This window comes from Dermochelys coriacea, chromosome 17 (genome assembly GCF_009764565.3).
Source record: "Dermochelys coriacea isolate rDerCor1 chromosome 17, rDerCor1.pri.v4, whole genome shotgun sequence".
NCBI classification, from domain to species: Eukaryota; Metazoa; Chordata; order Testudines; family Dermochelyidae; genus Dermochelys; species Dermochelys coriacea.
The window spans coordinates 12562306-12583043 of NC_050084.1; the positions used below are offsets into that span (position 1 = coordinate 12562306).

The 20738-nt window shown below is 43.3% G+C and overlaps 1 protein-coding gene and 1 long non-coding RNA gene across 2 annotated transcripts in view; one reads left to right on the forward strand and one right to left on the reverse strand.

Moving 5' to 3' along the window:
• Positions 1 to 20738, reverse strand: part of LRRC75A (leucine rich repeat containing 75A) — a 182603-nt gene that overhangs the window by 8002 nt on the left and 153863 nt on the right. The gene's annotated exons all lie outside the window — the stretch shown is intronic.
• On the forward strand, positions 9901 to 20252 carry LOC122456985. Its single transcript, XR_006276220.1, has 4 exons — positions 9901 to 9941; positions 11285 to 11494; positions 12198 to 12255; positions 19702 to 20252. It is a non-coding gene; the product is annotated as an uncharacterized LOC122456985 (long non-coding RNA).

The following is a 20738-nucleotide window of genomic DNA, read 5'->3' on the forward strand; positions in this document are numbered from 1 at the left end:
AAATATTTATGCTCTCTTACAGACACAGCCTGTGCTATATTTATTTTCAATAATTTACACTTACTGCTCTGGCCACATTGGCGATCTTGTGAGACAGTCTGTCCCCTAGAGTTAGCACTTGCCATGCTCGGCTCTGTGTTATGCCATACAGAAAGCAATTCTCACAAAGCTGATCTGGTTTGTTCAAGCCTGAGAGTTTCAGTCTATGATTTGGCAAATGGACAGCAAATGGATTTTGGCTCAAGCCTTATGTGCCGGCAAACATTAACAGGGGTAACATTTCCCACCAGCGAAATAGTCCTTCTATTTAAGTCTATTAGACTGGCCATCTGTCTTTCTTCTCCTAGCTTTTAAATGGACAATCGGCTTGAACAAGTCAGGCCAGAAACTTAATAGAGTGGGGGGTTTAGTAGGCGAGACATCTGATTCAGTAGGTTGTAATTTTGATTCAGGGTATGAAGGCAGCTGATTCAAGTGGCGATGCAGCTAAGTCAACAGTGGAGCTCTGTGTGGTTTAGCGGTATGTGTATGTTTAGAACAAACTGTCCAGGCCATGTCACAACCTGTCTATTGTGGCATGAGACTTGCGGGCTCTCTGTCATGCACAGCGTGCCTAAGTGGTCCACAAAAATACTTCCACGTTGTGGATGCTGTCACGTTTCAGAGCAACGTCATCTCTATTTCCCCCTCAGCGGTCCATCAAGGTTCCTTTCTCACTCTAGGGGTACAGATGTGGGGACCTGCATGAAAACCCCATAAGCTTATTTTTACCAGCTTAGGTTAAAACTTCCCCAAGGTATAAACTATTTTACCTTTTGCCCTTGGACTTTATTGCTGCCACCCCCAAGCGTCTAACAAATGTATAACCGGGAAAGAGCCCACTTGGAAACGTCTTTCCCCTTAAAATCCTCCCCAAACCCTACACCCCCTTTCCGGGGGAAGGCTTGATAAAAATCCTCACCAGTTTGCATAGGTGAACACAGACCCAAACCCTTGGATCTTAAGAACAATGAAAAAGCAATCTGGTTCTTAAAAGAAGAATTTTAATTGAAGGAAAAAAAGTAAAAGAATCTCACCTCTGTAAAATCAGGATTGTAAATACCTTACAGGGTAATCAAGAATCCCTCTAGGCAAAACCTTAAGTTACAAAAAGACACACAAACAGGAATATACAATCCATTCAGCACAGTTTATTTTCTCAGCCATTTAAACAAAACAGAATCTAACGCATAGCTAGCTAGATTACTTACTAAGCTCTAAGACTCCATTCCTCTTCTGTCCCCGGCAAAAGCATCACCTAGACAGAGCGAGCCTTTGTTTCTCCCCCCCTCCATCTTTGAAAGTATCTTGTCTCCTCATTTGTCATTTTGGTCAGGTGCCAGTGAGGTTATCCTAGCTTCTTAACCCTTTACAGAGGAAAGGGTTTTTCCTCTGGCTAGGAGGGATTTAAAGGTGTTTACCCTTCCCTTTACATTTGACACCCCCTCTTCGGCTTCCAGCTCCCCAGCCGTTGCCCTTCTTGGGTAGAGACCCCCGTCTCTCCCTTCTGACTGGGGTATTTCCAGGCGCACAGTGCTCACCCTTCACTGTGTTGGTCTCAGCACAGGCAGGCTGACCAAGGACGTTTGCTGGCAGGCTCTCTTCAGAGACCAGAGCAACAGTGTAATTGCTACAGATATAAGGTACCACACACACAGCACTTCCTATGCAAATCTATTTTATTTTTATGGTAAATAAACTGCAGAGAAAAAAACACATAAGTGCTTACCATGAGTGTAGGTTCTTTTTATCAGAGTTAACCCCCACTCTAACATGGGCTCTGGCAGTTGTCAGTCTGTCACAGCAGCCCCAAGCAGTAATGAAGTCGTACTTCTCATGGCACTCTGATACCACAGCGATTAGTGCGTTATACATGGCTACGTAGGAGTGCCCACTGCTGCCACTATTCGCCACATAGCACCACCTACCACCTTACACACGGGGTAGTTAGAGGGGCAAGTCCTCAGGACTTGCCCCTGCAATTCATTTTGCAGTGCAAAAAAGGGAAGCTGAGTGTCGGATGTTTTGAAAAGGTACCTTTGAACGCCTGTAATGCATTATTCACAGCCGCTCGCTCCTGGAGCAGAGCTCCTTTACCTGCCTAACTAAAATCTCACAGTCTTGCCCTATTGTATAGGTAAATAATCACTGATGTTTAGTTACCAATGTTCTTCCCTGTTAGGTTGTGATTTTCAACATGCCCAGAAGAGTTATAGGCTGCTCCTTTGAAAATCCCATTCACAAGGAATAAGTGCTTTCAGGTCCCCATGTCTAGCAGGCCACTATGTTATCCTGCACCTCATGTAATTGGAGAGTCTGATTCTATTATGGGGGGAGAGAGAGGGGAAAGGGACTCCTCCAAAGGTGCAGAAAAGTATCTTCACTTCCAGGGTTTGTGTGTGTGACTTTTATCCATTGTTAGTGATGACTTCACATCAACAATGCCTTGGGCTGGGCTCAAACTACCAGTTTGGAAGAGAGGGATGCTAAATCCCATTAATCCCTGAGCCATCTTTCTCACTAAACACGTACAGCATAGATCTGTGGCAGGCTAACCATCTGGCTGGGAACACTCACTCACTCACTCTACTAAGGTAGGTGTGTGTGCGTGCGCACGTGGTCCGAGGCAAACAGGAAAAGCAATGAGTTCCACTTTAGAAAAGAAACATCTGACAGGTTGGTCCAAGAAGTCCAATCTAATAGGTCCCCCTTCCTTGGCAATGCTGAATTTGTTTCCTAGAGTCTAAAGGTGTGTTTTTTTTCTCATTGTTCCTTTAAAATGTTTGTTACAAGGAAGAAGTAAAAATAGGGAGAGAGATTAAAGCCAACTTCCGTTCAGGGGCTTGGCTAAATACTGGAAGAGCATAATATTTTCAGTTTCTATTTGTACTTAAAACATCTGACTATTACAACTTCAAACATCTGAATGCCACAGCTGATCCTGGAAGGGAGCTGGTTGATGTCACACAGCCTCACCAGGTCAGCTGAGATTTTGGTAACAACTCTGCAAAGGAAATTATGCAGTGGAATAACCTCTTATTACCTGGCTGCGTTAGATTAGTCTTCTCCTGTAATACTGCTTGCTAGGGGAATCCCACAGCACAGGAGAATTAAAACATTTTGTCTTTTGTGGCTCACCAGTCTCTTTGTGGATCTGCTTGGGCCAAATCAACCTGTCGCACTGTGAACTAAACAGAATCTCACCCAAACTTGGCTGTGAAATTTAAGGCCTTCCCAGCAAATGCATCATGTAGACTATAGAGTCTGGACTCTTCAGTGTGCGCTGCTACAGTAGACTAATAATGCAATCCATTAGTTGCACAAACTGATTTCTAAAGCTTTATTATTATCCACAAGTGATGGTTTGATGGCCTGTACTCCGGGCTTTGAATATCGAACCTCCCCTGGAATTGTGAGTTTGACTCTTCATTGGTTCAACTCAGCCCTTGTGTAACTCCCTAACTCTGCTCCTAGGGAAGTCAATGGGTGTTCAAACATCCACAGGGAGCAGTGGGGACAAAAAACCTCACTGGCTTCAAGATTGCGCTTGAAAAGTTTGACAGCGATGATGTGATGAGATGGCCTACAATGGGCATGTGGCTGACCGGCGCCTGCTAGCAGCAACTACCTCCAACGGCCAGTGACGTGACACCTAGATGGGGAGAGCTCTGAGTTACTACAGAGAATTCTTTCCCAAGTGTCTGGCTGGTGGGTCTTGCCCACATGCTCAGGGTCTAACTGATCACAATATTTGGGGTTGGGAAGGAATTTTCCCACTGGGTCCCATTAGCAGAGACCTGGGAGTTTTCACCTTCCTCTGCAGCATGGGGCATGGGTCACTTGTAGGTTTAAACTAGTGTGAATGGTTGATTCTCTGTAATTTGAAGTCTTTAAACCATGATTTGAGGACTTTGGTAACTCAGCCACAGGTTAGGGGGTCTATTACAGGAGTGGGTGGGTGAGGTTCTGTGGCCTGCAATATGCAGGAGATGATAATGATGGTTCCTTCTGACCTTAAAGTCTGTGGGTCTGAATAATTATATGTCCCCCTGAGAGGAAGACCGAATATTCACATCATCTGTTTAGAAAGGGGCGAGTGTGGTCTTGTAGCGAAAGCAGGATGCTCAGAGTCCTAGTATTCTTAACTCTGCTGCTGACCAGCCATGCAACCTGGCAAGTCACTAACCTCTCAGTGCTCCCATTTCCCGTCTGTAAAATGGGATAGTACGTTTCACCTACCTCCCCAAGGGTGTTGGGAGTCTTCATAAATGTCTGTGAAGTGTTTTGGGAGCCTTGGGTGAAAAGCACTGTACAACTGCAACCTTTACTATTAACCTCCATGTTCAGGGTTGTAGCCATTGTTCATTCTATAGCTCTTATGTTTATCACAGGTTCAAGTGATTATTTCGCAGTGTACTGGCTGATGGCTCGGCAGGATGCTGGTGGAGTAATGTCAGATATTTTATATTGACAATTTATTCCCACACAAGGGCCAGCTGCTGACTCTGACCTTTTCTAGAATCTCATTAGGTTAAAGGTGGCTTTGTAAGCACCATCTCCCTTCCTTGCCCATTGCCAGAGAACACACACCTTGCTAATGTTGCATGGCTTTAATAAAACAAATTTCAAGTCATACATTTGGGAATGGAAAACATTAGCCACACTTAGGATGGGGGCCTCTAGCCTAGGAAGCAGTGACTCTGAAAGGGACATGGGGAATCCTCAGCTGAACATGAGCTCCAGGTGCGACACTGTGGCTAGAAAGGCCAGGCTCTATAAACGGGGGAATATTGAGTGGGAGGGTGGAGGTTAGAATACCTCTGCATTTGCTACTGGAGTGACTGCTACCGGAATACTGGGCCCAGTTCTGGTGCCCAAAATTCATGATAAATTGGAGAGAGTTCAAAGAGCCATAAGAACGATTAAAGGATTAGAGAACATGCCTTATCGTGATAGGCTCAGGGAGCTTTGTGTATTTAGTTTAATGAAGAGAAGATTAAAGGGTGACTTAATAAAAGTAGCTACACGGGAAACCAATAGTTGATGATGGATTCTTCAATCTAGCAAACCAAAGGTACCCAGTGGCGTCCCACCTATTTAGGCAACGCGTACACTGCATTGCTCCAAAATTTACAAAAAATGTGGACTAACTGGCAGCCTGGGGGCTGGATCCAGGCTGCGGGATGAGTCCATCCACTCCCAAACAAAATGGTGCTCTCTGCACAGCGTGACCTTGGACACATTATACATGCAAGGTCATGGCACATGGAGGATGCCATTTGGTGGGATGTCACTAAAAAAGGTTGAGCCAACCCTGCTTAGCTGAGGAGAGGACCTGGCTGAATGTTGCTGACATTGGTTCAGTGAAATTCAGAGGCACACAGGCAACCTACATAACTAGTCTCCTGCCCACTCCACCTACTCAATCCTGCTGGGTCAAGAAGTTCAGGTAACTGCTTTCAAATGGCCCTGGGGCATTTATCACAAAGGCTTCCCCTTGCCTCTGAAGTCTCTCTCTAAGGCATCCTGCAGCTCTTTCTCTGACTAGGAACAGAGCAGCCTGTTTGTAGAATGAGGGGAAAAAGATGAAACTCTCAGGCTGTCTTTAAAATCCATTTAAATATGTGGGTTTTTGACATGATTTGTGAAAGTGCGGTTGGGGGATGTGGGCAGAGATCAACTTAAATAAGGGGAAGCTGGGATGGGGAGAGGTGTTTTAGTCTTTACACCAGACTCACAATGCATCAAGTTTCCTTTTAAAACTAGAGGTAGCAATCAGTTGGGTTGAATCTGACCAGTAATTCTGGGCTCTGAGAACGGGCTAAGAACCAAATTCAGATGCTTTTCAAAAGGCTCATCTCATGAAAGCTTATGCTCAAATAAATTTGTTAGTCTCCAAGGTGCCACAAGTCCTCCTTTTCTTCTTGCAGAGGAAGTGAGCCACACCTGACAGATGAGGAAGCATTGGGCTGCCTAGCAAGGAGGGTGGGAAGGGGAACATTTTTGCAGTAGCAGCTGTGAGTAGTATGGACAGAGAAGGTTAGAGTAGGACACCGCACTTCAATAGTCACCGAGAGCAAACAAGAGGTTAAAGGCCTGTCTCCTCTACATCGATAACCATGTTAAACTTTGTTTTTTCCCTTGCCTGCATGGACAGAAAAAATATTAACTGTTAGTTACCTAAGTTAAAGCATTGTTCTCTAACACAGTTATTAATTCTGTCCACAGAGACATGTTTACAACATGGTTATTTCTGTAGTGTAGGCAGCAGGATGGAATTGATTTAAATCACTAGTCAGGAAGACTCTATTTAATCATGATTTTCTACATAAAAGTGCATTCTTGTTGGTTGTTATAACATTAATACATATTTTTCACAACTAAGATGTAGGTTTCATTTTTAGAAGGTACACACTATACATTTTTAAACAGTGATTTATTTTGAAAACTTTTCAGATTAGTTTTACAGCTATATCAGAAAATGAATGAATGATTGTTTGGTTAGTTCATTTACCAAAGGTAATTGAAGCAGATAGTTTACCTCCCAATGACTTCACAAATATTAACAATTAACCTGTTGAATTGGAGATATTTGGAGGGTTTTCTTGCCATGATGAATTAGGAAGAGATCATCACCAGACAGACATTTTAAATCGTTTTATTTAACTAAAACAACATTAAGTATTCTGGATTTTTTTCTTCAACAGCAAACATGTAATATTTTAACAAAACAAGCATATGTCCTTCGCTTCTCACATTTAGCTCCAGACTTCTCCTTGTCCAGATCTATTCCATCCTTTTGAAACTTTGCACTTTTAGAGAGAGGTAAGGGATTGAGGCCATGTACACAAAATTGCAGAGGGACAACAGAGTTGAGGTCTGTTATTTCTCACCTCTATATATAGATATTTAGTTAAAAACATTATTGCTGTTAACAAGCATGTTACCTCTGGAGACACAAATCCACAGTTTGAGAACTGCAAAACTAAGCATCTCTGATGGTATCTTCTAGACTGAGTACCAAGTCCAAAGGGGTAGACAGAAAGATTAACCTAAATCTATACAGAAGCCCCTGGAACCCCATAAGATTGGGTCCCTAATCCATGAACTATTGGAACTCCTTTATAAAACTTTTTTCTTAAACATTACATGAATATAGAATTTATGATCTCTATTCCCTGATGAACTACAATGTATCTTTATCTTTAGATATTTCAGATAAGTTTTTCCCTCAAAAAGCATTTTATAAAAAAAAAAATCAAATTTAAATAAACCCTTGAAAATTTTTTTTTAATAATTGATTTTTTATCCACCCTGGTAGGCAGGGTCTTACGGCTGAATAGTGGAAAGGGGCAAACAGGATGGAAGCGACACCAATATCTATTAGGGGGAAAGGTTCGGGGAATCCAGTGGTCAACACATTAAGTCTCCCTTTTGGACTCATCATGGCTCTCTGTGGGTCTCTCATTGTAATGTAGACATACCAAAATTGAACAAGTTTCCAGGGGATGCTTATGGCTCATTTCACTGCAGTGTAAGAGGCATGTAGCCAGCATTCTTGCCAACACAGGGACCCTAATAACAAAGGCTCCACTTGACTATAAACTTGGATTTCTCTGCAGATGACTGGAGTGGATTCTGCATCCCTTTCATATTAAAGCAGTCCAATGGAAAAACTGGCAATGGATCAGCTGGATACATAAAGGAGTCTTATTATATTCCATTCCCTGTCCCTGCTTCACTTCACATGGCTCTTGCATCTTGCAGCAGCCCCAGCCTAATAGAGCCAGGGATTGGGTTCTGCCCATTGTAGACATTGCACCAGATCCAGAGCTCAACAAGTCTGGATGCAGGGGAATAGCTGGGGGCCTACCTAGCAGCTATAAACCAAATCTGCAGCACTTTGCACGGCTCTACACTTGCATAATCTTTGAATACACACTGGGACTGGGCTAAGAAACAGCATCTTTCTGTAGCCTCCCTTTGGTAATCCAGCCGAAAGACAAGCACAGCAGGAGAGGCGAGTTTGATACAGCAGGATGCTTAAGCCCTTGTACTTGTTTTCAGGCATACTAGCAGCAGGAGATCTGTGTTCTGAATAGAAGAAACTTGCCTAATGTAATATGATGTCTGATGTAACAGCCTCATCAATAGCCCTGCTTTTGCTAGGTATTTTTACCATGTGCTACAGAGGCTTGTGCTTCACTAGTAAACAGACTTCCAGCCCTTAAATACAATTTAGGCCCATTCTCCCATAATAGACAAATAGGGTTTGAAGCATTTTACAAATTTTAGATCTTTTAAGTGGACAACTTCTTATATGCACCGGCCCAGGATCAAAGGTCACAGCAGGAGGTTGGGTCAATAGGGTCAGACTAAAAGAGGCTGCTGTTTAAATTATTGTTGGACTAATAAATTTGGTTTCCATGGATAAGATTATTCCTGGGTGCAGTTTAGCAGTGGGTGAGCCAAACAATTTCTAGAAGCAGTCTTAATGAAGTATGGTTTACTGATGGCTGAGGTCAAGAATGCAGTAAGCACCATTTAACATCTGAGCCACAAGAGAGGGAGGAAAGTGTGCATGGGACACGCTGTTAAAGCATAGATGTTTCTGAATATGTGCCTAGCCATAGAGAGGAGAAGGTATTAATGCCCATACCCACATCTGCCTACTGCTAACAGGTCAGGTAGAATGCAACTATCTTCTCAAGCAACCTACACACGAGTCCTTTGCTTTGAAGTGAGATGTTCTCAGACTTTCAGCACTGACCGTCACCATCTGCATTTGGGAGACCACCTGGTAACGGGAGACGGAGCCTCTCACCTTTGAGCCGTCAGCGTAACTCCAGCTGGCAGTGCAACAGGCTGGTAGTTATTACTGTTGGGGATCTGTGGACTTGCTGAAGCTGGCGCTTGCCATCCAGTTCCTAATGAACAGGCATCCACGTCACTACAGCTACCAAGGAAACTGGAAGCCTTCCCTTTGGCGGTCTCAGCGGGGACTGCAGGAGAATGGATTGCCCTCTCAACCCTCACTGGGGGTCTCTCTAGGTCAGGTTGGTGGGGCAGCCTTGCACTCGCGTTGCCTTTGCTGTACCCATTCTGTAGAGAAATGATTTCATTCTCAGGGACATTAATTTTTCACCAGCATTAAATCTGTGGGCATAAAAATAAGTGCGTCTATGTATGTATGTAACAAACTAATTAGAAACGCACGTGAACTAGGACATTTTAGATACTGATCCAAATTCTCCCCAAAGTTAGATGAGGGGTTGGATCCAAGGCTCCTCTTCTGTGCCAGTAGAAAGAGGGGTTTTGAGCCCAAATCTGAATCTAAGGTAGGTCTACACAGAAACTAGACACCCGCAACTGGCCTGTGCCAGCCAACTTGGGCTTAGACTAGAGCCTTGGCTCCAGGACCCTGGGAAATGGGAGAGTCCCAGTGCTCAGGCTTCAGCCTGAGCCTGGAAGTCTACACAGCAATGTAACAGCCCCATGAGCCTGGGCCGGTCACAAATTATTCTTTGCTGTGTATACATACCCTAAGTTGCTTGAGCCCAAAAGGGTTTAGAGCCAAGGTGCCAGTTTGGATGCTACACTAACAGCGTTTTACAAAGTATCGTGTTCCTTGGCTCACTACTTAAAACCAAAATGAAAAAGACCTTAAAGCCTTTGAAATCTTTCTTGACGTTCTGGTTAAAGTAACTTCAAAGGTATTTAGTTGGGCTGGGGAGCTGAGTGTAGCAATCCCTGAGTGAAAAGGTCTAGCTAGCCGGAGGAGAACTGGAGTGATGAGGTGTTGTGTGTTTTTTGTTTTTAAATATATCAATAGTTTTCCAATCTTATTTTCTCTTTTACATTAGATCTTCATGGAGATGTTTTAGCATGAGAGATCATGCAAAGTAAGTGCTATTACTAAATGACTGCGTGTTAAGCTTCATAAGTACATTTGAATAATGTACCAGTGGCTAGAGATTTTAATGAGACTTCTATGTATTTTAATGTGACTTTTGGGACCCCTTTATATACACACACACGTATGTATGTACGTGTCCCTTGCACAGCGACTATTCATGGTTTTACAGTTTAGCGGCTACCTCAGAAAAACAAACACCTCCACAGTCATTTAACAAGTACCACACACTAATCTAATTTAACACGTATGTGGGCAGAATGACAGATGTGAATTTGATGTGGCACTTTCATTCCCAAGCCTTGCTGAATAATTAATAGTAGAAACTGTTAAAGTTGAGAGAACGCAGTAGGCTGCTGTTGACAAACCAGTGCGCACTCATAAATGATAATCACCTTCCCCTATTAGGAAAAGCTTTCTGACTGTAAGGATAGTTTAGGTAAGCACTGGAACAGGTTACCTAGGGAGGTTGTAGAATCTCTGTCACTGGTGGTTTTTAAGAACGGGTTAGACAAACAGCTAACAGGGATGGTCTAGGTATACTTCGTCGTGCCTTAGCATGGGGCAGATGTGACCTCAAGGTCCCCTCCAGCCCTACATCTGTGAGTCCCTGTTTTTGCTGTGCAAGGGAGAGGGTTACTAGTTAACTGTGTGTCTGTTGGAAAATTACAATGGAAGCCACCTCTCCCACAACAGTAATTTTCAATCTTTTTTTCCTTTCCCTAACAAATTTCAAATGGAGAGGCAGACCTGTATGGAAATCTTAAACCTAGTCTGTGGGCCCCCCAGGGGTCTGTAGACCACTAGTTGAAAGCCAAGGTCCTACAGTTTTGTGAAATAGCATTTCAGACAGTTGCGGTCAACAGCCTGTTCAGTGATTTACTGTAATGAGGCCGACCATGTTTGTAGGTAATCTTGCAGAACTGTGCAATCTTTGCCTAGCTACCTCTATACAGGGTCACCTTGTATTTGATTCTTGTGTTTTTCTACGAACATCAGTCGCACTGTGGATGAGTGACTTTACCTGCACTCCCATTTGTAAAGATTGCTAAAATGAGTCAACGGAGGTTTACTTCTATTTTATCCAAAATGGCTCAGTCTACTGCGTGAAGCTAGACTAATGGCAGATTAGCTTTTCTGCAGGTAAGCTCCTGTGGAACTTCTAAATTCTGCAGGGCCTACATTCCTATTTACACAACCCCCTAATTTTACAGTGGTTTCTAGTGTCCTCTCCAAGACCTTTGTAAAATCTGAACTGTCCTGTAATACCTACCACAGAGAGAGTGCTCTCTTCAGTGGCAGCTTTCATCCAAGAAATGTATTGCTTTACAGATGTACAAAGTAACAGTATGGAACACTTTAGAAGCAGAGAAAATTGTTCAGGTAGGATGCGATGCTTAAAGCGGGAAAAGGAAACTATGGGCCCAGTTCCGTGAAGTCCTAGACACCTTCAACTCCAGTTGACTTCATCGGGAGTTCAGAGACTTGCAAGACCCGGCCTGACTGGGACAGTTAACAGGAAGGACTGGGAGGAAGTGAGAGGTAAGTAGAGTGAGCTCTGGTAAGGCCTTTAAGGGTGAGCGGCCTGTGACTTTGACTGTGATCTAGCAGAAGGCAACTTCATGGCAGCCTCTTATCAGCAGTACAGACTCTGCTTGAGGCAATCACCTTGGATCAGTCATTTTTACTTCGAGAGCACGTATGGTTTTTGCCAAGAAAATATCAAAGGAGAGAGAAGAGAAACTGCCCTACTCTCTTCCCTGGAGGATTTTCCTCCTCCCTTGAGGGCAGTAGTGATTGTATTATATAGAAATCACATTCTCGAGGGCAAAACCTATTCCTACAATCCAAGCTCTTGTAGTGTTGGATTTCTCAGCACTCTGCAGGTACCTTCTCTCAGAACCTGCCCATCTGGAAAAGTCCTACATAATGTTTGAGTGCATGTTTGGAACCATCCAGTAGAACTGAATATAGAATTATATCTCTGCTATAGAATTTTATAGGATGTTCCTAAATATCTACAAAAATATTTTATTACATAAAAAGTCCATGACCTTTCACAAAGATGAAACCAAGAGGGTACTACAGATATTCTCTATTAAATTCTAGAAGCCTCTTCCACAGGGGCAGACAGACCTCTGTCAAGTTCAAAGGGGATGGCAGTGGCCCCATGATTTAAAATATACATTCACAAGTGTAGCTATAGGATTGCACATAAATGTAAAACCCTTCTTAATTTCTTCAGCACTGCTGGTGTTTGAGGCTGCACAGTGTGAAACAATGGTGATTTTGACAAAATCCAGGTAAGAACATTTTGTGATCTGCTTAAATGCCATAAAAATATTATTTAAGATGAAAGGAAACTCAAACAAAGGAGTCCCTTTTAAGCTGAAAGGAAAATCAAACAAGGGAGTCCCTTTTGGATTTAATTCAGGGCATTTATCTGAAGCCAAGAGGTGGTTGATGTCAGATTCTTTAAACCAACATTTGAGCTATTGAACCTTTTTTTGGAGGGTAGCTGAACAGCTGATGTAATGAAGGGGAGGCAGATCTCTCTCATTAGTGGCATCCCATAAAGCCCCTGACAGAACTGCACAAGCTAATGAGTTACCAACAAAGGAGATGCTGTAAGTGCTAAATCCCTAAAGCAGGGAAGCAAGTTGTTTCAATAGCCAGAGTTACAGCATTATGGAAGCTTAATGTACAAATGTTGGTGTTTTCAGAAGGGCATCCAAAAGCAAGGGTTGGATTCTTGCACTGGTCTTCTAGGGAGGAAAGTGGGTATTTCCTGACCAAAATGCCAGTCTGGGAACCTCTTGGAAGGTGAAGGTACCAGCATTAGCACTAGGCATTGAGAACGTCTTAGAAACCAATGAAAGTGGGGAATTGAATTGGCACTTGGTCATTTTACTGTCCTTAGCAGCAGGAGCCACTTCTCAGATCACCTCTGCAAGGTCTTCACTCCGGAACCCAAGGAGGGAAGTCACACACTGCTATACTAGAATCGATACTCTGGAAGTAGGAGGAGGATTATAAACATTTACAACAACTGTATTTACTATTTTATGAGTAACCACAAACAGTTCAACTCGACATCCTGGAGGAAGGAATCGAGCCAAAACTTACCTCTATTGTTTCCTCCTTTTGAGCTGAATAGCACTATGTAAAAATAAGGAACAGTACAGCAAAGGTGGGTAGGCTGTTCCCCTAAAGACATGAGCTAAGGGACACCCAATGATCTTGAAAGATAACACAAGATGTCTTTTTACACAAGCTTCAATTAACTGAACAGTCATGAGATATAGTGGGGACCATGAGCTCTGGGAGAACCAAAAAAAGGATGTTGAGATCATCAACAGTGACATTAGCATACAAAAAAAGTAAGAAGCTTTACAATATGCAAGAAACCCTGTATTGGATAATCCTCTAAGACTAAGACACCTAGTAATGGTCAGAGACCAGCTCCTGGATGAGAGGGTCTCCTGGTCTGACTATGTGGCAGTTCCTAGGTACTAAGTTTGTCAAGCAGTACTACTTCCTTCCTTTCTCCCAGGCACAGGGGATATTTTTTGCAGCTGCTTCAAAGTTCTGGCAGCAGTCAGCCCGCCCCTGCCACAAATATGTTTGCAGTTCAAAGCAACAGGGCAGGGGCTATATTTTCCTTTGTAGGTTCAAAACTTGATTTTTCAAGGGGCTCAAGATTTTGCTTGGTGATAAATCTGGTTCAATTTAAGAAAAAGCCACCCTATTCTGGGTGTTTAAATTCAGAAAGCACATAGGAATCCAACAGAAATAGTCCTGAGCCAGAACTGCAACTCACCCCTGAACTCTGGGACCATTTGAGTCTAGCGTGAAACATTTCAGCTTGAGATCATCACTCTTGCTGAAAACTTTTTTTTTTAAATTTTATTCTGTGCTCTGGAATTTGTATTCCACTGTGAGCATGCAAAGGCCTGGTTTAGCTCCTTGTTTACTGGTACAGAATGCTTGAGGGGATTATTAACCAGTGTACATTTTAAGCTTTTGTAAAAACCAACTCTTTACATATGAACAGCCTGGAAAGATCTCTTCCCTTTCTTCAGAGAGCCTTTGGCAAAGATGGGGTTTATATACGTACCTATAAGTGCTTTGAGCTTCCCAATACATACATTCCTAATGTTTTACTGGTAAGAGGGAACACACCCATGGGGCTTAATTATTTTTGGTCTCCTCGTATTCACGCACCTTTGCACTTCTGCTAAGGTTTGGTGTTTCCACTTTATGAAATCTAGAAATTCTCCCCTCATTACTATTTAAATCCGAGGAAGGCAGAGCCAGGCATCTCCGAGAGAAAGAGTGATGTAATGGCTAGTGTATGTGCAGAAGGTCTGAGGCTGGGGGAGGGGAGGGATTCATCAGTTCTGGGTTTTCATCCAGTTTTGGCCCTTCTATGCTGTGTGAGCCTGAAGTCACTCAAGGCCTTTGTAACCTCAACTGACCCCTCTATAAAATGGGGGCCATGATAGTTCTGGAGTCTTAGGAATTCTAGGTTATTCAGTGGAGGATAGGAGGAATTTTCTTTAAAACCGCTCTTCTGGCAGGCCAGGTTGTTATGGCTCCAGTACAGGACCCCTCTCCCAGGAGGGCTATTTGAGTGCTGGACTACTCTTATTCAGTCCTGCTTTTCATGGATTTGCTGACACTATCTTTCAGAGACAATGGGACAATCTGATAGTGACATCATCCATTATTCCAGACAAAGCACCAGGAGAATTGTTGTGCTTGCTTATTCTTCCCGGACAATCCTACTCCTCTACATTTCTAGTGCCTAAAATAGGAGGGAAAGATGTAGCGGTACTTGGGGCCAGAGCATCCATGGCTTTTGGAAAGAAATGCACTAAAAGCCAATTAGGTATTGAGAGGGAAAATCTGTGCAGTTGCACACATGTACAATAACCATTCCCCACTTCTCAAACAAGATGGTGGCATCAACTAAAACCTGTGGCCATATTTCAGTTGGAGACCTTTCACGTTGAAGGCTAGTTAGCGAGCAATGGATGAATGGTGTGGGCAGCACTCTGAGCCAGTCCTAACAAACCCATTTAACCGTTTGGGTCTAGCTGACACCAGATTACATCTTCGTCCCTGCCACATAAGGTGCTTGGGGATGGTCATTTCTGTGCTTTCAGTTGTGCCCTGCACTTGGAGACTGTTAGCAAGCACATCCATCCTCTCAATTTGTCTGCAGGTTATGGATGCTGGCAGTCAACTAAGAAGAATCCCATGTGCTAACCTGGTGTGGAAGATAGAGCCAGCCCTTTCCTTAATGCCACCCAACAAGAGGCATGCACCCTGGTCTCCTCTCCAGGGGCAGTGTGCAGGTTTGCACCCTGCAAGTTCAGCAAAACCTAAAACCAAAATTTCTTTGGCATCATCCACCCTTACTCAAATCCATATGGTCAGGGAAGAAAATTGCAATAGGAGTCTCTCCTGCAAGAACCTAGCATTCACAGTAGCATCCTTAAAGCTTCCCTCTCTTCAAAAAGAGTGCTCAGATTCCTAAGAATCATCTTCACCACAAGATGCTACCAGCCTACATACATCAAGGCTCCCTGTGCTTTCCATACTTTCAATATTTTTCTTCCAATTCCAGATAATCATGGACTGGATGAATGAAAGGGACATATTGTTAGTCTCTGCCATAATGCTAGCATGTGATTTAGAATTTGAAAGCAAGGTTATCAATAATAAGGTAGTGTTCAACAAATATTTCTGTTCTGTAGTTGGGGGAAAACAGATGATGATGTTTCATCAGATGGTGGTGATGATACTCTTTCCATTCCACAGACATTTTAAAATCAGCAGGTCCAGATAACTTGCATCCAAGAGTTCTAAAAGAGCTGGATGAGCTGCTGACTGGACTGTTAATGTTTATTCTTAATGTATCTTGGAATCCAGGATCTTCCCTGGTGCTCTAACACAGTGAAGCAGCTGATACAGAACTCCAATTAAGAAAGAGTTAAAGAAGGGTAGTGTAATTATTTCAAATCAACATGGATTTGTGGAAAATGGATCCTGTCAAGCTAATGTCATTTTTTTTAAAATGAGATTGTTATTATAGAAAAGTCTATTACATCAAGTCTTTTGACTTGGTACCACATAATTGTTTGATTAAAAGAAACCCTAGAACGATTACACGTTCAATGGATTAAAAACTAGTTAACTGAGAGGTCTCAATATGTAATTGTAAATGGGGAATGGTCAGTGAGTAAGTATTTCCAGTTGGGTTCAGCAGGAATCATTTCTTGGCCCTATAGTTGATGATAAGTTTGTTTTTCTTCCAGGTCATATATAATTTATCACTGATAAAGTTTTGCAGATGATGCAAAAAGTGGAGGAGGGTTAAATAATGAAGAACACAGGTCATGGATTCAGAGCAATTTGGATCGCTTGGTAAACTGGGCACAAGCAAACGATACATATTAAAAATGGCTGAACGTAGGCCCCACCTACAGAATGGGGGACTCTGTCCTGGGAAACAGCGACTCTGGAAAAGAGAGTTGGGGGTTGTTGTGGATACCCAGCTGAACAGTGTAACGCTGTGAATGTGATACTGGGATGTATAAACGGGAATCTCAAGTAGGAGGAGAGAGGTTATTTAACCTCTGTATTTGGGACAGATGCAACTGCTGCTGGAACAGTATTTTCCCGTATTCCACAATTCAAGATACACTGGGGAGGGTTCAAAGAGCCACAAGAATGATTAAAGTATAAGAAAACATGCCTTATAGTGATTAGTCTATAAGTATGCAGATGGGGACAAATATTTAAATAATGAGTTCATCAGGCTAGCAGAGAGGTATGACATGACCCAATGGCTGGAAGCTGAAGCTAGACACATTCAAAGTGGAAAGAAAGTATACATTTCTGAGGGTAACTAAATGTTGGAACAATTTACTAAGGGTTGTGATAGATTCTCCCTCACTGACTATTTTAAAATCAAAACTGGATGTTTTTCTAGAAGATCTGCTCTAGGAATTATTTTGGAGAAGATCTCTGGCCTATGTTACACAGGAGGTCAAACTAGATGATCCCAATGGTCCCTTCTGGCTTTGGAATCCATGCTAACAGTCCTTTTGGTTGCAGGACAGCAAATTAAAGCCTAGTCTCCCTACCCACCCCCTGTAAATAAACATCTGTTGTCGTGAATGTCTTCCATCTTTCAATTACTGTGCGTTTGGCACATTTTAAAGAAAATGGTTAGTATCTGCAGGTGCCACAGCAGTTCCAAGTAATTGCAAGCATCTATGAAACCAAAAGAATGAATGGGAGAGAGGAAAAAGAATTCACCAGCCAACAGCCAACCTTTTCATCCAATCTTAAAACTAATTAGGTTGTTTGCCCCTCCACAACTCCAACTCCCTGCGTAAATGCTGTGGTTTGAATAGGAAAAGACTGGTGAATCAGATCTTATCAGCACAACCCTGCTGGCCCAAAGAATGAAACAAAGCCCATAAGATAATTCACTGGAACATGGTTACAAAAAATATATTGGTTTGCTACCAGCATGTTAAAAATCATATTAACTGAAAAATAGGTGTATGAGATGGGAAGGACAAGGGGATGAGTGGGACAGAGTGCAGTAAGGGGCAGGAGAATAGATGAGGATAGAAAAAGCCCTGGGACCTGCAGGAGTGACAGCATATATAGAAAATGATTCTGGAGAATTGAAAAATACAAAATATAACCGCCAAATACATCTGACAACAGACAATAAACAGACCCTCAGCATGCTTACGCTGTCTACAGCCAGAGTGGGCTGTGTGTTAAGGGAATAAAGTCCAGGCAGCATTGTGCTTGGCCATAAATAATGAATCTCAGCATTGCTTTTTGGAGTCCAAGGGTTTTTTTTTGTTTTTTTTTTAAATTACATTGTCTATTGGCCACATGGGCGATTAGCTCCCAAACCAATAGTTCAAAAACAGGAGGGGAATTTCCTTGACTCAGCCTTAAAGCTTTGTGGATGAGTATGTAGATGGGAACAAATATTTAAATAATGGGCTCATCAGGCTAGCGGAGAGAGGTATAATATGACCCAATGGCTGGAAGTTTAAAAGTGTCCCTGGGCCTTGTTACACCCCCCTTGCAGCTGCTAAAAAGAGAAAAGAAATGCTGACTAGTCTGCTCCAGTTTGAGAGAGACATTAGTTACAATGAATGTTTAGATCAGTCTAATCAGTTAGTGCAACACTATATGCCGACATACTAAAGCACAAAGAAAGTACCGAGTAAGTGCAGCTGGGTCCATCTAGTCCAGTATCCTGTTTCTGAGAGAGGCCAGTGCCAGCTGCCTTAGAATAAGGCAAAAAAAACCCTGCAGTATGAGATTACAGACTAACCTGATCACAGGGAAAGTTTCTTCCTAACGATTAGTGGCAGTTGCAGTAGGAAGGCGATGAGGAGCTCCCCACGCCGAGCACCAAGAGAAGAAGCGGACAGCCCTGCATACTAGATCAGATCAAACTATAGTGAGCAGGGTTTAAACAAGCAGGTGCTCTTGGAAAACCCAGGAGACTTGCCAGCAATTAAAGGAGTGCAACTGCAAGCGACTTGCACAAGTCACTTCATGTCTGTCAACACAGCAAAGAAAACCCCACCCGCACCAAGTCTCGGAGCCTGGGTTACCTCACTTTGTCTCATGGGGCTCAGGCTGCAAGGCTGAAAATAGCAGTGCAGGTGTTCCCACTTGGGAGAGAGCCCAGGCTCCAAGACCCTTACTGGCTGTCGAAGCCTGGGCTCTAGCCCAAGTAGGAAAGTCTACTTTGCTATTTTTAGCCCAGCAGACCATGAGCCCGAGTCAGTTGGCACCGCACATTTTCCTCTGTAGCATAGGCATACTCTTCCCTTCCGTGCCTCAGTTTACCCAACTGTAGAGTGGGGCTTATACCCACTTTACAAGCATTTTGAAGTAATTAAAGATAGGAAATTTCATTGCAAATTGCAATAAAGAGGTGGTGTTAACTATTACAACCCATCCTCAAAGCCTGCAAGCAATGAGGGGAGTAACCCCAGCCAACCGCAGGACTCTAGGAAATCTGATGTGGGGGAAGGGAGTGGGGGAGCCTGACAGTCTTAGGAATGGCTTGGAAGGCCACCAACCTGGATTGGCCCAACATTAGGGCCTGTTCCAATGCCCATTAAGTCAACAGAAAGCCTCCCAACTGACTTCAATGGATGGTGGCGCTTCCCCTTAACGATTAGCACTATGGAATAACACAGACCCCCAGAAAAGGGGTGCAGAGAACAACTCAACAGTTTGCTGTCAAAATCTCTAAAGCAAGCCGCTGGGTTCGTTGGTTGCAGACATTATTTGTGCCTCCTGGGCTTTAAGTAAGCTACATTCCTTCAATGCAAAGGAAAAGAAAACACAGATGGAAGAGGAGAGGGAAGGAAACTTCAACTCCGATCCTTCAGCTCAGTTTTCTCATCAGCCCAAGGAAGGGGAAAATAAATCCCCACTGTTCTTCCTGCAGTTAAAGAGAAATCGGCTGCCAAAGCATGTGTCCGGGATTTCGCTTCCTCTAAACTGTTTATTTTATTGGAACACAGATCACGTTTGGGAAAGTTTAAGCAGGCAGCTGTCCCGTTCCCTCCTGTTCCGACGACAGCCAGAGGATGAGACAGCAGTCGGCATTGCTCTAGGTAGTTTGGGAATACGTTTTCTAGAGGGTTATGGAGCCAGATCTGATGTCATCCTTTGTTTTTTTTCAGGGCTTTGCCTATCTCAGTCTTCGGCTGGAAAACAAAATGCCAGCAACCCTCCAGCCCCAGCTCCTCCTACCGCAGGGAGAGCGTCTAACTAATCAAAATAGATCATGAAGCCTCATGAGATATTTAATCTGGATATGGATCGCCCGGTGGAAGAACCTGCTGCCATTTCAAACAGAGTCCCTCAAGTCAGATTGTCACGTGATGCTCCTTAGTTCCCTCCAGCTGTACACCCTCCACCCAAACCTGGAGACACGGAAGCCACGCAGCCGAGTGTACTGAGGAAGCAGCTATAAAAATAAGATACAAAAGCCAGCCTTGCAGGAGCAGCTTCAGCCTAAACAGGGTTTTCATAGGCGAGTTTCTCACAAGTGCTTTGCCCTGTGGAATGGAACAGAAACCAATAGGGATTTTTTTTCTACAGGCACTAAGGGCCAGATTTTTAAAGGAATTCAGGCACCTAACTCCATTAGGCATTGCCTACTAGATTAGGTCAAACAGTATCTAGTATGTTGCAAAGAAGCCGGAGTTAGAGCTAGATTTGTCAAGGTATTTAGGCACTTAAGCCAGCAGTAGGAGAATTCCTAAAATTCCTTAATCTTAGCTTTGGCAGGATGGTGACTCCTCATCTGACATAAAATATTTTCATGTACCTCCCTTTATATTTACTATAAGAGAGTAAAAAAAAGTATCAATGACAGGCCTCTATAATTTGTGCAAGTGTTTCGAGAATGCTTGACATTGAAGGGTAAGGGGTGTGCAAGGAGCGGGTGAGTGACATTTCGATTGTAATAAAACTTTCAATGCCTCACAACCTCCCCGACTGCTTTTTATGACCCTGGGACCACTGCAGTGGAGAGAGAGCCTGTCCTGATGGGGGAGTGGGAATGGTGCGAGGGGGGAAGAGAGAGATTCCTAAATGTCTTGCTGTTCGTACAGCACAGGACAGGGCTTTGCCCCAAATCCAGACAGCATGGTTTGCTCAGCACCTCTTAGTTAATGTTTCCATTCAAAAGGGGGGGGGGGATGTCGTTTATCTG